General features: G+C 42.6%; 1 protein-coding gene and 1 pseudogene across 1 annotated transcript in view; both read left to right on the forward strand.

Annotated features, from left to right (window-relative positions):
• Positions 1-16,438, forward strand: part of LOC147347588 (cytidine monophosphate-N-acetylneuraminic acid hydroxylase) — a 291,879-nt gene that overhangs the window by 143,653 nt on the left and 131,788 nt on the right. The window lies entirely within an intron of this gene.
• Positions 12,353-13,215, forward strand: LOC147347589 (vesicle-associated membrane protein-associated protein B pseudogene; annotated as a pseudogene).

A 16,438-nucleotide genomic window follows, 5' to 3' on the forward strand; every position in this document is an offset into this window, starting at 1 on the left:
AGCTGTCTTCCACTTTCGAGTAGAATGAAATAGGTCACAGCTGCACAATGTTTCCGTGCAGCATCAGAAAACCTGAAAAAATGACAAAAGCATGCCTTTTTAGATACCAGACCAGATGATTGGGTTTAGCCTGTACAGTGGGTCTCTGCTGGAGGAAAGAGAAACCAGTGAAGTTTTGTGCACAGCTGGCATGACAGGTTGAAAATTTGAGGAGCAGCAATGTGGCTGGTTTCCCCAAGAGACATCCGTTGAGTCTGGGGTTGTGTGAAGGAAGCAGGGAGGCTGGGTTTGGACCAGCAGAATGAAGTCACCTACGTTCCACATATCTAGGAGGCAAACTCCTGCTGGAGGGAGGGAGCCCATCTTAACTATAGAGTTGGTCTCCCCCTCAATATATCTTCTACACTTGCAGCTTTCAAGAGAAGGAGGCTAAACAGATGAGCTCAGAATTTCCAAAGAGCAGAGCAGAATGAACTGCTCTGTTTCAGGGCTAAGGAGATAAAGACTGCCAGGCTTTTAATCAAAAGCCATGTAGGAACATGTCTAAGGACAGGGGATGAGCCACCGCAGACCTAGCCTTTGTGTGAGTGTGTGGAGAGAGAAAGAGAAAGAGAGAGAGAGAGAGACTTATCATAGGAATTGGCTTATACAATTATGGGGGCAAAGAAGATCCCTGGGCAGCCATCTGCAAGCTGGAGAACCAACCAGTGGTGTGATTCAGTCTGAGTTCAGAGATCTGAAAACCAAGGGAGCTGATGGTACAAGTATCAGTCTGAATCCCAAGGGTTCAAGAATTAGGGGATAGGGGTTAATGGGACAAGTCCTGGTCCAAGTCTGAAGGTCCAGGAGCCAGGATTGCCAGTGTCTGAGGGCAGGACAAAAGGGATGTCCAAGCTCAAGCAAAGACAGCAAATTCATCCTTCCTCCACGCTTTGCTCTACTCAGACCCCCAACAAATTGGATAAGGCTCATCTGCACTGGTGAGAATGATCTTCTTTACTCAGTCTACCAACTCAAATGCTAACCTCTTCCAGAAATACCCTCACAGACATGTCCAGTAATAATGCTTTACCAGCCATCTGGAAATTCCTTAGCCCAATCAAGTTGTCACATAAACTAACCTCACGGTGGGTTGACTTCTTATCTCTCCATACTTCCTCTTAATCTTTTCTTTAACTAGTGGGTTCTAGAAGAAGGACAGAACAATTTGGCTTCCTCCATGCTCCCCAAGGCCATAACCACTTAGAGATTCTGCATCAGTTAGGGTATTTTTAGTTGCAAGTAATAGAAATTCAAACTGGATCACACAACAATGGTAACATATTCCTTAAGGTGTGGCCCAATCAGAGTTACAGTTCTCTAATTTTTCTCAGTTTTCCCTTCTTGGTGTGTTGGATTGATTCTGAGGCTAGCATGTTATATGTTGGCAAAGTAACAATAAAATCATAACTTTACATCCTACACTACAAAGAAAGAAAGAAATGTGTTTCAGAAATACCAGTAATAGTTCTGAGGTTGGCTATAGGCCAAGACCAAGGCTAAGACCATCTCTGATCTAATCAATGTAGTCAGTACAAAAGAATGTCCTCTTTGGGCCAGTACCTGTCATTTGTTCCAGCCCTGAAGAAAGATATTTGAAGGTAATGATGGATCTCCAGTGGACGTGGGGACTGTTGCAAAAGGTTCAGTGGGGCATGGATATTGGGGGTCAGCCAACAGGTGTCACACAGAAACACACACCTCAGCTAGCAGCAACTAAAAGCTTAACCAAAAGAATGAGCATAAATCATTTACAGAGTATGTTAGAGCAAGATATTCATACTAAAGACAAAAACTGTGTTAAGTTGCAAAACTATAGTTTAGTGGACCAAAGAGGATAAATAATATATAACATTGTGATGGGTTTTCTTTCATCTTTCCTATTGAAGGACTTGTATAAAAAAGAGCACTGGCTTTCCTTTGCACTTCAAGGATTATGCTTTTGAGCACTGTACTTGTACTCTCAAGTATAATCGTATTACATCAGATCTTAAATCAATACTTCAACATCTTTGTTAATGTTCTAAGAATGTTCCATGCTCATGACTGTATAAGCATTACTGAACTTGGCATTCTGCTCATGTTGCCTTCATTGTTAGATTAATGCTTATGTAAAAACACTGCTATAATTACAATGATGGCGGTTGGCAGACACCCTCTGTGAGCATAAAAGGAAAATTAGAGCACCAAGAAAATGTGTGGTAAAGAGGAGAGGGGTTGGCTGAGCAGGGGGTGATAAGTTCTCCAAGTTAAAGCTCATTGAATATAAAAGTTGGATTTATATACTGAGCTGGAAAAGATCTCAAGAAGTCATCTGGTCCCCAACTTTTAGGCAGCAGCACACATTAAAATGATTCAAGGCTAAGAGTTAATTGTATTCTGTGCAGCATTTTTTTTTTTCCCTTAAAAATTGAAGAAACAGTAGGGGAAAGAAAAGTTAATTAATTCTTAATTCAAAGCTTATTGTATTTTGTAGTTCTGAAATATTTGAGAGAAGATTTTAAAATTCCAAATCCCTGCCAGATAGAAAGAAGATATTTCAAAATAAATATTTTACTCTTTGCTCTGCCGGTGTGATATGAGGCAGCAATTCCTTTATTACCACAAAAAGCCTAAGGGAAGACTTTGGAACTAGGATTGAACTAGCAAATTCTGCTTTTCTGAGACTGTTGAGGGACAGTTTGTTCTTTAATTTCCCCCAGGGATAATTAAGTACACAGTCCAACCAAAATGCTAAAAAAATATGTTAATTATATTTGTAAGAAACTCTCACATATTTCATGAAAGTATATTATTCTTTTCTTCATATCCTATTGATTTATATGTAATTTAAATTATGATAGCAACATAATTTTGTATAACACTTTTCTTCAACAACTCAATTTCCACGTCTAAAAGTTTAGCCCCAAGATATAATCATAGATGTGAGAAAACACTTAGATACAAATGTTAATTACAACATAATACCTAAGAGCCAAAATTGAAAACCACTATAATACCCAAAAACAGAAAGTGGTCAAATAAATTATGGCGCTTCTGTACAACAAAATATTACATAAGCCAGAGGGGTGGGATGGGGAGTGAGATGGGAGGGAGGTTCAAAAGGGAGGGGATATACGTATACCTATGGCTGATTCATGTTGAGGTTTGACAGAAAACAACAAAATTCTGTAAAGCAATTATCCTTCAATAAAAAATAAATTAAAAAGAAAAAAAATTATGTCATGAAGTATCAATGTTATGGGAAAATGTTTGTGACATATATCATTGTGAAAAACTCCAAGTGTGTATAGTATCATCCCATTTTAAAAACAAACAATATGATCTAAAGGAAATATACCAAAATATTAATAAAAAGATAAAGCTGAGTAGTAGGGCTTCCCTAGTAGCTCAGTTGGTAAAGACTCCACCTGCAAGGCAGGAATTCACCTGCAATGCGGAAGACTCAGGTTCGATTCCTGGGTCTGGAAGATCCCCTGGATAAGGAAATGGCAACCCACTCCAGTATTCTTGCCTGAAAAATCTCATGGACAGAGGAGTCTGGCAGACTATAGTCCATGGGGTCACAAGAGTCAGACACGATTTAGCAACTAAACCACAAAGCTGAGTGGTAGTTACACAGGTAATTGCTACTATTTTCTTTGTGCTCTATTATATTTTCTATAGTGAATATATGTCACTTGGATAGCTAGGGGGAAAACCCATAAGAGCCCTCCTACACTGTTGGTGGGAATGTAAACTGGTATAGCTACTATGGAGAATAGTATGGAGGTTCCTTTAAAAACTAAAAATAGATGATCATCACATGATTCAACAATCCTACTCCTGGACATTCATCGGGAAAAGAGGAAAACTCTAATTCGAAAAGATCCATGCACCCCGATGATCATTGCAGCACTACTGATAATAACCAAGATATGGACACAACCTTAATGTTCATCAAAAAGTGAATGGATAAATATGTGACATGGGTACACGATGGAATATTACTCAGCCATAAGAGAATGAGATCATACCATCTGCAGCAACATGGAAGGACTTACAGATTACAATACTAAGTGAAGTCAGACAGAGAAAGGCAAATATATGATATCACTTATATGTGGAATCGAAAAAAAGATACAAATGAATTTATTTACAAAATAAACTCACAGACATAGAAAACAAACTTATGGTAACCAAAGGGGGAGAGGGGAATAAATTAGGAGTTTGGGATTAACAGTACATAACTACTATGTATAACATAGATAAACAACAAGGACCTACTACTATAAAGCACAGGGAACTATATTCAACACCGTGTAATAACCTATAAGGAAAAGAATCTGAAAATTATATATATATATATAACTAAATCCCTTTGCTGTACAACTGAAACTAACACAACATTCTAAATCAACTATACTTCAACAAGAAATTCAAAACTATTGTTTTTAATGTAATATCTCTTAGTTTAAGTAAGCAAATGTTCAAAACATTCTTTCTATGCATTGTGGTAGTAACACATCATGGTCAACAAAATGGAGTAGCCATCATGGTCAACAAAAGAGTCTGAAATGCAGTACTTGGATGCAATCTCAAAAATGACAGAATGATCTCTGTTCGTGTCCAAGGCAAACCATTCAATATCACGGTCATCCAAGCCTATTCCCCACCAGTAACACTGAAGAAGCTGAAGTTGAATGGTTCTATGAAGACCTACAAGACCTTTTAGAACTAACACCCCAAAAATATGTCATTTTCATTACAGGGGACTGGAATGCAAAAGTAGGAAGTCAGGAAGCACCTGGAATAACCGGCAAATTTGGCCTTGGAATACGGAATGAAGAAGGGCAAAGACTAATAGAGTTTTGCCAAGAGAATGCACTGGTCATAGCAAACACCCTCTTCCAACAACACAAGAGAAGACTCTACACATGGACATCACCAGATGGTCAACACTGAAATCAGGTTGATTATATTCTTTGCAGCCAAAGATGGAGAAGCTCTATACAAACAGCAAAAACAAGACCAGGAGCTGACTGTGGCTCAGATCATGAACTCCTTATTGCCAAATTCAGACTTATATTGAAGAAAGTAGGGAAAACCACGAGACCATTCAGGTATGACCTAAATCAAATCCCTTATGATTATACAGTGGAAGTGAGAAATAGATTCAAGGGATTAGATCTGATAGACAGAGTGCCTGATGAACTATGGACAGAAGTTCGTGACATTGTACAGGAGACAGGGATCAAGACCATCCCCATGGGAAAGAAATGCAAAAAAGTAAAATGGCTGTCTGAGAAGTCCTTACAAATAGCCATGAAAAGAAGAGAAGCGAAAAGCAAAGGAGAAAAGGAAAGATATAAGCATCTGAATGCAGAGTTCCAAAGAATAGCAAGAAGAGGTAAGAAAGCCTTCCTCAGCGATCAATGCAAAGAAATAGAGGAAAACAACAGAATGGGAAAGACTAGAGATCTCTTCAAGAAAATTAGAGATACAAAGGGATCATTTCATGCAAAGATGAGCTCGATAAATGACAGAAATGGTATGGACCTAACAGAAGCAGAAGATATTAAGTAGAGGTGGCAAGAATACACAGGAGAACTGTACAAGAAAGAGCTTCATGACCCAGATAATCATGATGGTGTGATCACTCACCTAGAACCAGACATCCTGGAATGTGAAGTCAAGTGGGCCTTAGAAAGCATCACTATGAACAAAGCTAGTGGAGATGATGGAATTCCAGTGGAGCTATTTCAAATCCTAAAAGATAATGCTGTGAAAGTGCTGCACTCAATATGCCAGCAAATTTGGAAAACTCAGCAGTGGCCACAGGACTGGAAAAGGTCAGTTTTCATTCCAATCCCAAAGCAAGGCAATGCCAAAGAATGCTCAAACTACCGCACAATTGCACTCATCTCACACGCTAGTAAAGTAATGCTCAAAATTCTCCAAGCCAGGCTTCAGCAATATGTGAACCATGAACTTCCAGATGTTCAAGCTGGTTTTAGAAAAGGCAGAGGAACCAGAGATCAAATTGCCAACATCCGCTGGATCATCGAAAAAGCGAGAGTTCCAGAAAAACATCTATTTCTGCTTTATTGACTATGCCAAAGCCTTTGACTGTGTGGATCACAATAAACTGTGGAAAATTCTGAAAGAGATGGGAATACCAGACCACCTGACCTGCCTCTTGAGAAACCTATATGCAAGTCAGGAAGCAACAGTTAGAACTGGACATGGAACAAAAGACTGGTTCCAAATAGGAAAAGGAGTACATCAAGGCTGTATATTGTCACCCTGCTTATTTAACTTCTATGCAGAGTACATCATGAGAAATGCTGGGCTGGAAGAAGCACAAGCTAGAATCAAGATTGTTGGGAGAAATGTCAATAACCTCAGATATGCAGATGACACCACCCTTATGGCAGAAAGTGAAGAGGAACTAAAAAGCCTCTTGATGAAAGTGAAAGAGGACAGTGAAAAAGTTGGCTTAAAGCTCAACATTTAGAAAACTAAGATCGTGGCATCTGGTCCCATCACTTCATGGGAAATAGATGGGGAAACAGTGGAAACAGTGGCTGACTTTATTTTTTGGGGCTCCAAAATCACTGCAGATGGTGATTGCAGCCATGAAATTAAAAGACGCTTACTCCTTGGAAGGAAAGTTATGACCAACCTACATAGCATATTAAAAAGCAGAGATATTACTTTGCCAACAAAGGTCCATCTACTCAAGGCTATGGTTTTTCCAGTGTTCATGTATGGATGTGAGAGTTGGACTGTGAAGAAAACTGAGCACCAAAGAATTGATGCTTTTGAACTGTGGTGCTGGAGAAGACTCTTGCGAGTCCCTTGGACTGCAAGGAGATCCAACCAGTCCATCCTAAAGGAAATCAGTCCTGAGTATTCATTGGAAAGACTCATGTTGAAGCTGAAACTCCAATACTTTGGCCACCTGATGAGAAGAGCTGACTCATTTGAAAAGACCCTGATGCTAGGAAAAATTGAAGGTGGGAGAAGAAGGGGACAACAGAGGATGAGATGGTTGGATGGCATCACCGACTCAGTGGACATGAGTTTAAGTAAACTCCAGGAGTTGATGATGGACAGTGAGGTCTGGCGTGCTGCAGTCCATGGGGTCGCAAAGAGTCGGACACAATTGAGCGACTGAACTGAAGTGGACTGCAAGGAGATCCAATCAGTCAATCCTAAAGATCAGTCCTGGGTGTTCATTGGACGGACTGATGCTAAAGCTGAAACTCCAATACTTTGGCCACCTCATGTGAAGAGTTGACTCATTGGAAAAGACCCTGATGCTGGGAAGGATTGGGGGCAGGAGGAGAAGGGGATGACAGAGGATGAGATGGCTAGATGGCATCACTGACTTGATGGCATGAGTTTGAGTGAACTCTGGGAGTTGGTGATGGACAGGAAGGGCTGGCATGCTGTGATTCATGGGGTACAAAGAGTTGTACACGACTGAGCAACTGAACTGAACTGATTCATTGTGGAGGATATACATATGCACGTGTTATTTATATTTCTTGCTCAGTCCACACATACGCTGGGGACGCATTGCCACTATATACATTATCTTGAAATAGTTTCATGCATTGCCACTTAGATTTCTAATTCTTCGTTCTCATATCTTTCCATTTGACTAACACTTTCCATGTGTCAGTAGTGCTTTGAGACTCTTTTACAGTGTTTTTCTATTAGATGTGGTGTTGCCTCATCTTGTAATTCATGCCAGAGAAAGGATATTTTCTACCTAGCTGCTCCTCTACAATATCATGGGCCGTCTTGGCAAGATTCATCAATCTTTACTCTGATTTGAACTCAGGTCATTTGAGATTTCATTGAAAAGAAATTTACCTCTGATATCAAACATCATGTTGACTTTAATAAACAGAGAAGGTTCCTTTTCACAAGGCCATAAATCAATATGACAGTAAACATTCTGCTTCAAGAGACAGGCCTCAAGCAGCCCTCAAGGAGGGCTGTCTCTTGCAAATTAAAAGTATATACTTGTACATTAAGGCCACACTCTTACAACATCTGCACCTGAGTCTACTCTAAATAGACCAGATGAGATTGTAAAGAATGTTGTAGGCTGTCCTAAACAGCTATATAACAGGCTAGCTTATGCTCCAAATTGTTTCAGATATTTTAATTAATTCAGGCCCGCCTACTTGCCTGCCTTCATGAATAATTTAGTCTCAAGTCACCTGGATGGGAGAGTGAGGCAGGCCTTAGCATGGGGATGGGCAGCAGACTAGTAGGAGCAAGGCATCTGTGTCTGGGTGTGGTGATCTCACTAGCAGCCCAGTGCGGGGTCTCAGAGCCAATGAGGGGTGAGGAGAGTACCGACGTGGGGATGTGGCAGTGGCCTCACACAGGCCGGTAGAGCCCTCATGGGTTTAGGAGGTTGTGGCTCAGCTGGTAAAGAATCTGCCTGCAATGCGGGAGACCTGGGCTTGATCCCTGGGTTGGGAAGATTCCTGGAGAAGGGAAAGGCTACCCACTCCAGTATTCTGGCCTGGAGAATTCCATGGACTATACAGTGGCAAAGAGTTGGACATGACTGAGCGACTTCCACTTTCACTTTCCATATGAGTCTGGGGAATTGTGGTCATAGCACCAATGGGAGATTAGTAGTGTAGCAGGGGTACTAGGGGAATAAGTAAATATTGGGTTGGCCAAAAAGTTCGTTTCAGTTTTTCCATAACATTTTACAGAAAACCCAAATGAACTTTTTGGCCAACTCAAAATATAGTATAATGGGAGCCAAGTTTCTCACTGTGGGAGAAGGGAGTTATAAATATGAAAAAGGGAGAAAACTAGAATGAACCTGTGCTATTGGATAGGACTTAGAGTTAGTGTGAATGTATGGTTTTCAAAATACATTTGGCTATACCTAGAAATAAAGATGTCAGTGTGTATTCTATGGATGCACATATATTCCTTAGCTTTGTCACTGAGAGGTCCTAGAAGCTGCAGCAATACCCTGAGACCTTTGAGCACGCTAGTGCCTAGACCTTGGTATTCAAATACCACTCTTCACTAAAATGAACCAGGGCTTCACAGGTAAGTGGCTGACTCCACAGCTGGGGCAGCTGTACAACAAGACTCTGGGACATCTTGTGCCAAAAAGTAAAGAAATGCTCAAAGAATGATGGGGTACATCGAAAGAGACACTAGAGCTATTTAAATGGGGCTTTTACCAGTGAAATCTGGGACAATTTGACCTTCAAAATAAATGATAGTAACAAGTTGTAACCCAAGAGTCCACACTACTATAAATAAGTAAGGAGAGAAAGTTTTCCTTACAGTAGAATTCCGACTAGTAAATAGAAGGAATGTTGGAATTGAAAAATCACCATTTGGCAACCACAGAAGTAATAATGAACTGAGCCAAGAAATGTCAATGAATGGTGAAATAACAGGTAAGAAAACTGATGTTTACATAGCCTCAGAGTATCTTCCTACAAAATATTTTGGCTTCTGCTCATTATATGGACGGGTTTTCTTTGCATGAAAATCAGTAGGGAAAAGTCAGGCATTCCCAAGGAACCAGTCTCATTCTTTGCTGAGAATCCCAGAGTCTCAGCCTGTGTATTTCCACCACTGAGAGTGAATTGCTGGGGATCACCATGGATAATAAAAAAGTGGATTTTATTTAGAAAAGGCAGAGGAACCAGAGATCAATTGCCAACATCCTCTGGATCATCAAAAAAGCAAGAGAGTTCCAGAAAAAACATCTACTTTTGCTTTATTGACTACGCCAAAGCCTTTGACTGTGTGGATCACCACAAACTGTGAAAAATTCTTCAAGAGATGGGAATATCAGACCACCTGACCTGCCTCTTGAGAAATTTGTATGCAGGTCAAGAAGCAACAGTTAGAACTGGACATGGAACAATAGATTGGTTCCAAATAGGAAAAGGAGTATGTCAAGGCTGTATATTGTCACCCTGCTTATCTAACTTCTATGCAGAGTACATCATGAGAAATGCTGGGCTGGAAGAAGCACAAGCTGGAATCAAGATTTCTGGGAGAAATATCAATAACCTCAGATATACAGATGACACCACCCTTACGGCAGAAAGCAAAGAACAAAAGAGCCTCTAGATGAAAGTGAAAGAGAAGAGTGAAAAAGTTGGCTTAAAACTCAACATTCAGAAAACTAAGATCATGGCATCTGGTTCCATCACTTCATGGCAAATAGATGGGGAAACAATAGGAACAGTGACAGACTTTATTTTTGGGGGCTCCAAAATCACTGCAGATGGTGATTGTAGCCATAATATTAAAAGATGCTTGCTCCTTGGAAGAAAAGTTATGACCAACCTAGACAGCATATTAAAAAGCAGAGACATTACTTTGCCAACAAAGGTCCATCTAGTCAAAGCTCTGGTTTTTCCAGTAGTCATGTATGGATGTGAGAGTTGGACTATGAAGAAAGCTGAGTGCTGAAAAATTGATGCATTTGAACCACTGGACTATAAGAAGATCCAACCAGTCCATCCTAAAGGAAATCAGTCCTGAATATTCATTGGAAGGACTGATGCTGAAGCTGAAACTCCAATACTTTGGCCACCTGATGTGAAGAACCGACTCATTGCAAAAGACCCTGATGCTGGGAAAGATTGAAGGTGGGAGAAGAAGGGGATGACAGAGGATGAGATGGTTGGATGGCATCACCAATGTGATGGACATGAGTTTGAGCAAGCTCCAGGAGTTGGTGATGGACAGGGAAGCCTGGCATGCTGCAGTCCGTGGGGTCAAAAAGAGTCGGACATGACTGAGCGACTGAATTGAACTGAACTGACGATTGCTACTGCAATGATCCCACTGGAATTTATAGTCATGGCATGAGTGCTGGTAATTCCCATTATCTTAGTCCATTTGGGCTGCTATAACAAAAATACCACAATCTAGGTGGCTTGTGTGGTTTAGTTGCAAAGTCGCGTCTGACTCTTTGGGACTCTTGTAGCCCACCAGGCTCCTCTATCCATGGGATTTCCCAGACGAGAATACAGGAGTGGATTGCCATTTCCTTCACCAGGGGATCTTCCTGACCCAGGGATCAAACTCGTGTCTACTGCATTGCAAAAGGATTCTTTACCATGGCTTATAGACATCAGAAATGTATTTCTCATATTTCTTACAGTTTTAGACACTGGGAGGTCCAGGATCAAGGCACTGACAGATTTGGTGTCTGGTAAGTGCCCACTTCCTCACAGATGACTATCTTTTTGCTGTGTCTTTACATAGTAGAGGGGGCTTCCCAGGTGGCTCAGTGGTAAAGAATCCACATGCCAATGCAGGAGATGCAGGAGACTCGGGTTCAATCCCTGGGCTAGGAAGATCCCCTGGAGGAGGAAATGGCAACCCACTGACTCCAGTATTCTTGCCAGGATAATCCCATGAACTGAGGAGCCTGGTGTGCTAAGGTCCATGAGGTCACAAAGAGTAGGACACAACTGAGCACGTACGCATGCACATTGTTGAGGGGTTGAGAGAGCTCTGTGGGGGTCTCTTTTATAAGCATATTAATCCCAGTCACGAGGGCTCCATCCTCATGATCTAAGCACCTCGCAAAGGCCCCAACTCCTAACACCATCACGTTAGGTATTAAGTTTCAATGGTAAGAATTTTGAGGAGGACACAAATATTCAATCTACAGCACCCATTAAGAGACCATGTATTAAACAATTAAAATTATATTCCAGACCTTAGAGTCTAGCCCAGTCTAAGGGGTTCCAGGGATCTGAGCTGGTCCTTCAGGGTCATGTACCAGTCCTTCAGCAGGTCATTTAGTCTGACAGAAAAGGAATCTCCACAGAGATTAAAACTGGCCTTCAGGAAATACATGAGGTTCTAGAACAGCATGGTCTGATAGAAATATAATACAGGCCTAAATCTGATACACAAGCATAATATGAAATTTCTTAAAAGCCACATTTCAGTATAGCAAAGGGACTCAACTCAGTGCTCTGTGGTGACCTAAATAGGAAGGAAATCTAAAAAAGAGGGGATGTATGAATACATATAATTGATTCACTTAACTGTACAGTAGAAGCTAATACAACATCGTAAAGCAACTATACGCAGATAAAAATTAATTAAAAAAAAGAAATCCTGGGCCTCACCCTTGCCCTCCGTCCCTGCGCCTGTACCACGGAGGCTGTCCCCCCGACCAACCCGGCGCGCAACACATAGGCGACCCCTGTCCGTGCCCCGGCAGGCCCCGCCTTTCCAAATTTAAAGGGGGCGCAGCATTCACGCGTCCCACCCCAGGTGCCCTCTCAAGTCTCCCCGCCAGAGCTGCCCAGCCGCTGAGGAACATGGCGAAGGTGGGGCAGGTCCTGAGCCTCGAGCCGCAGCACGAGCTCAAATTCCGAGGTCCCTTCACCGATGCTGTCACCATCAACCTGAAGCTTGGCAACCCGACAGATCGAAATGTGTGTTTTAAAGTGAAGACCACGGCACCACGTAGGTACTGCGTGAGGCCCAACAGCGGGATCATTGATGCAGGGGCCTCGATTAACGTATCTGTGATGTTACAGCCTTTCGATTATGATCCCAATGAGAAAAGTAAACACATGTTTATGGTTCAGTCTATGTTTGCTCCAATTGACACTTCTGATATGGAAGCAGTATGGAAGGAGGCAAAACCGGAAGACCTTATGGATTCAAAACTTAGATGTGTGTTTGAATTGCCAGCAGAAAATGATAAACCACATGATGTAGAAATAAATAAAATTATACCCACAACTGCATCAAAGACAGAAACACCAAAGGTGTCTAAAGCTCTGAGTTCCTCCTTGGATGACACTGAAGTTAAGAAGGTGATGGAAGACTGTAAGAGGCTGCAGAGCGAAGTCCAGAGGCTGTGGGAGGAGGACAAGCAGTTCAAGGAGGAAGACGGACTTCGGATGAGGAAGACAGTGCAGAGCCACAGTCCCCGCTCCCGCGTCAGCCACGGCTGGGAAGGAGGAGGGCCTGAGCACCGGGCTGCTGGCGCTCGGCGTCCTCTTCTTCATCGTTGGCGTGATCATAGGGAAGACCGTCTTGTAGAGGCAGCATGCGAGACGGGGATTGGATTGATGGGTCCGCCATAGTGTGGCATTTAAATTTATCATAACCATGTGTAAAGAGTAATTAATGTATGATGACATCTCACAGGTCTTGCCTTTAAATTACCCCTCCCCGCTTGTGTGCACCCACGTGCACACATGCACACACACACACAAATAGAACATAATATAACAATCTTTTAGAAAGTTTAAAACACATAGTAAATGATTGGGGCAAAGAGTGAACCTTATTAATGACAAGGGAAACCATGATTAAATGGTAATGGCATCTTGTAAATGTCATTTTAAGCGTCAGTTGCCTGGAAAATCCCATGGAAGGAGGAGCCTGGTAGGCTGCAGTCCATGTGGTCGCTGAGAGTGGGACACGACTGAGCGACTTCACTTTCACTTTTCACTTCCATGCATTGGAGAAGGAAATGGCAACCCACTCCAGTGTTCTTGCCTGGAGAATCCCAGGGACGGGGGAGCCTGGTGGGCTGCTGTCTAAGGGGTCCCACAGAGTCAGACACGACTGAAGCAACTTAGCAGCAGCCTTGGTCCACGTTGCTGGATTTCCTCTCTGCAAACATAACACTCTTCCCTGTCTGTTGGTGCTGGCCTCTGGGAAGCTGGAGCCCACCCTGTCGATGTCCTTCCCCGAGCCACTCACTCAGTGCAGGCAGCCTCTCCATGCTCATCCCAGCCATCAGTTCCTGGGGACTGATGAACAGGGCCTGAAGGCACCAAGAATGGTGCTGTGGCAGCATCGGCTGTGCTCATCAGCAGTGGGGAGTGTGTGTCGCTGATTGACGCAACGTTCTGGAAGTCAAAGTCATTGAATGCTGTTCTCTTCAAGGGACCAAGCTAGATAACTATTGGTTCATGTAGTGAGATTGAATTCAGAGATGAATTCAGAGATTGAATTCAGAGATGTTTAATGCATATTTAACTTACATAATGTGTTTCATCTCATGTCTTCTGTCACAAGATTATAATTAATTCTGTGGCCTAAACCCCACCTGTGCTACTTAACACCGTGGAGTGAAGCTGGCGTTGCTGCCGAAGGTTCCGGGCTCTGTGAGCGCGCACACACACACACTCACACACACACACAGAGGTGTGCTCGTGGGAACGTTGGAGAACAACTACCAGGAAATATCGTCTGTGTAGATAGGTAATAGGCACCATGGGGAGAGGACTCTTAGTAGCGGCAGTCAGCTTGAGGTCACTGTCTAGGGGAAAGAGTAGCATGTCCCTGTGCTGTCTGTCTTTCTCTGCTCCTCACCACCACCCACACTTCAGCACCCATGCCCCAGTTCAGTCCTGACCTTCCCAGGCAGCCCTGACTTGGAATCAGGGCGAGAGAGGCAGGCAGCAGAGGGGCCGGGGAGAGGGAACCAGCTAGGTGGGGCCGGGGCATGGGGGGTGGTGCGGGAGGGGGTTCGAGAGGAACTTTGGATGAGCCGTCAAGTACTGATGGAGAGCTTGACTGTGAATTAATTTTATGCCATAAAAGACCAATCCAATTCTGTTTGACTATGTAGCATCTTTAAAAGAAAAAATAAAATAAAGCCCCCAAGTTAAAAAGAAAGAAAGAAAGAAATCCTGATGTAAACTCTAAAGAGCCTCTCAAATGCAATCTCAAGGAGATTTTAAAGAAGCCCACATTTAAAAAGTCAAAAGAAATAGGTGAAATTAACTACAATAATCTATTTCATTTCACCCAATATATGCCACATATCATCATTTCAACATGTAATCAATATAAAGTTATTAATGAAATATTTATATTTCATGTTTATACTATATATTCACAATCTGGAGATATTTTAAACTGACAGCACATCTTGGTTTGGACTAACCATATTTCAGAGACAGGGAAGCATTTTCTCTTTGACAAATTATTTTCTGATGCCCAACACGTTGTCAGGCTCTCCCCACCCAGCTGAGGATGCGTGGGGCTCTGCGTTCCCTGGCAGACTGGAGGGCACCAGCCTTCCCCATCCATCAGCAGCAGAACAACACACAGGTCCTTTGGAAGGCGGCATTCCAGCTCAGTGCATATTTCAGGGCTGCTGTTGAGATGGTAATCGGAGTTCTTGTCCACAGAGTGGAAGAACAGAATCCACAAACATGCAGACACTCATGGTAGCAAGCGAATAGGATTTATTAAAGAGGAAGAAAGTACAAAGCTCCCAGCATAGACACTGAGAGGGGGTAAAGAGTCCCCTGGACTAGCCATATTTCAAGGTCCAATAGCCACGCCTGCCTACCTTTGTTATTGTTCAGTCACTCAGTCCTGTCCAGTGCTTTGCCAGGCCTCCTGGTCCTTCACTATCTCCTGGAGTTTGTGCAGACTCATGTCCATGGAGTCCATGGGGTCGCAAAGAGTCGGACACAACTGAGCATGTGTGCACTGCAGCTGACCCATTGACTGGGTCTTCAGGCACTGTTCACAGTAGCAATGCAGTTCCTGGCACGTCTCTTCTGGGTAGAGTCAGACTATTTTTTGTGCTCCCTGAAGCAAGATTTTGTGTACCAACAGCAGACTTTGCTGGTGGTCTTTCTTAAGCTCCTTCAAGCAAAGATCGCCTCCTCTAGGACTTCACAGACACACTCACTAGCAGCTCCCTTTAAGGGAACCCACCAAAAATATTCTCTAGGATTGAGAGAAAGCCATCCTTGTGGGTTAGAACATCTCCTATGGGAGTTGGATTTTGGCAAGTCATGAGATGAGCTAAAGTGATTTCAGTGAAGCAGCAGTAGCGAAATCAAACATAATTCAATGATAGAAAAACAAGAGACAGATGAGTGTGGCATGTGAGAAAGAGCTTGTTTGTTATTTTGGAAATAACATCTGGCTTAGGTTCCAAGGGCTCTCATAGACACAGTAGATTTTGTTGCTCCATAAACTTTGGAGCAAAATATTTTATTCTGGGTCCCATGCACCCTTAGAGAGGTTCAGAGATGGGTTTCTGGGGACCTCAGATCCTTTGAAATTATAAGCAAAATGCTGTATTTCCATGTTGGGAGAGACAGATACAGGAACACATTAACTACAGAAGACAGAGAATCATGTTTTACGGGATTTGGAGTCATCAAGTAGAAAGTCAGAGAAAGAATTGTCACTTAATCGAAGCCAGGAGGAAGCTTGGGGCTTCTGAATGAATCCTGTCACTTTCCAGCACAGAGAATCAAATTATTTGGCCAAGCAGGGATTTTTCACCAGGTACTTATTGCCTGAAATACAGAAATACAAGATTTAGGGACTCTAGATGGCCCAAAAACTTAGGAGAAATAAGGTACCCTGAACCACATCAAGTGGGCCT

Source organism: Bos grunniens, chromosome 23 (assembly GCF_055505025.1).
Source record: "Bos grunniens cultivar Pamir isolate PY7600 chromosome 23, Bosgru_T2T1.0, whole genome shotgun sequence".
NCBI lineage: Eukaryota > Metazoa > Chordata > Mammalia > Artiodactyla > Bovidae > Bos > Bos grunniens.